We start from the raw sequence: 2009 nt of genomic DNA on the forward strand, positions 1-2009 counted from the left end.
ACACAAGGAAGAATTCAGTCCTGAATGACTGGCTCCATCATCCTCACCCTCTCCACCCTAAAATGGCACAAAAGAAATAGCTAACTACACCCTAAAGACAACTTTTGGTGCAAAACAGGTAACTGATGGGCTAGGATGAAAAGAAGGCATGATGGGAACAGGGCATGACCATCTGTCTTAAAAAACAACAACAACAACAAAAACAAAAACAAAAACAAAAACAAAAAACAAAAAACAAAACCAAAAACGTTCCTTTCACATAGGTGAGTACATGCTTCCGAGGAGACAGGATAGAGACAGCAGGGTTCGATGTTCAGGACGTCAAAATTTCATGTGTGGACTGGATACAGATTTACAAAGGATGCACAGGTTCCCAGCTTCTACTTGCAGTCTGGCATCTCTAGAGGAGCTCCTCCCCTATCCACGCCTACAGCTAAAAAGAACACTTCCTTGAAATGGTTTCCGCTGTACCTCTGAAATGGTAAACATCTTACAGCTGAGTCATCCTTAGCCTGGAGGTCTAATGTGGTATTTATCAACTCTCGCATCCCCAACATATAACATTAAAAGGTACACTAAACTCTGAAGGTAGCTATGCTGCAAAATAGTTTAAAATTAACGATTGTTCAATATTCAATTATGTTTGAAATTCCAGTCCTAAACCAAGCTTGTGGCCGCCCCCATTGACATTCTTGCCATTCGGCAGGGCTGACAGCATCAGTTTGGTACCTGGTTTTAGGGTCTGAGTGTATCCTAAGCCAATTAGACTGGGGTTGTTCACTTTGGCCGAAAAGCAAGCATCAGCGCCACCTGATAGTTGGCTGCTATTCCAAAGCGAGTGTTACTGTTTCCTGTGGTCCAGGCGAGATTGACAGCAGTCTCCAACTTCTTGTTCACCTTCTGGTAAATGGAGCCACCAACCTACGTCCCATCATTCACATTAGTATGAAGCTGGAATTCATCCGTCTTGTTGCCAACTGCAAAGTTGCTCTGGGTCACTCGGGACTTCGAGGTCTCAAAATTCATCTGGTAGCCCGCCAGCCAACCCTCATAGCCAAGCAGCAGAACGCACCGGATTGAGGGCCCAGCTACGTCAAAGTCCACACCACAGCCCAGGTTTATATGCTCCCCTTGTACCCTGTCTTGATTTAAGCATTTTTTCCCCAGTATTAGGCGAGAAAAATGAATCAAAAGTCAGCTTCAGTCCATGACCAAGCTGGCCTTCCACTGAGATCTCAGTGTCCAGGGTGTTGTCTGTGTTCCACTTCTCAATAAACGTCAGCCCATACTCAGTCCATCTGTACTTGGTTTCCAGACTGCCGTTCACTTTGGTGGTCTCCGTGTTGGCAGAACCTGAGCTAGTAAATTCCAATCCATTCTCAGACTTCGTTTTCAAATCAAATTTTATTAAGCCAAAGCCGTAGCCCTTGGTGAAGACATCCCTGGCGGACTTGCCAAGATCAGCATATGCGGGAAGCACAGCCATGTTCTTGGAGGCGGTGAAGGCGGAAGCAGCGGCAGTTACGGAGGGGGTTGAAGCCTACTTTGCTCTCTTAAAACTGTTTCTGCATATAACACGCTTATGAGGAAAAATAAAATAAGACCCAAGACATAAGTTAATATTTCATTTTACTACACAATTATATATATATATATATATATGTATATATGTATATGTATATATATTATGTAATATATATGGATGCTCAAATAGCACCCATTTTCCTAGACATTGTCTCTGTTTCTTATTTATTCTTTTATAATATATCATGCAACATTTACCTGGATTTTCAATTTCATTGAAAACTTAATGTAGATTAATTTAATTTTTATTTTTGTCTGTGTGTACATGGTTATCAATGTGCAAGTGACTGTAAATAAGAGAGGAGGAGATTGGACCCTTTGGAGTTGGAGTTACAAATTTATCTGAGCTATCTGATATTGGTATTGAGGATTGAAATGGAGTACTGTGTAAAAGCAGTATATATTCTTAAGTATTGAATCATCTC

General features: G+C 41.6%; 1 pseudogene; it reads right to left on the reverse strand.

The window, feature by feature from the left end:
* Positions 1–477: 477 nt before the first annotated feature.
* Vdac1-ps12 (voltage-dependent anion channel 1, pseudogene 12) lies at positions 478–1513 on the reverse strand (annotated as a pseudogene).
* Positions 1514–2009: the final 496 nt, after the last annotated feature.

Source organism: Rattus norvegicus, chromosome 13 (assembly GCF_036323735.1).
Source record: "Rattus norvegicus strain BN/NHsdMcwi chromosome 13, GRCr8, whole genome shotgun sequence".
Lineage (NCBI taxonomy): Eukaryota > Metazoa > Chordata > Mammalia > Rodentia > Muridae > Rattus > Rattus norvegicus.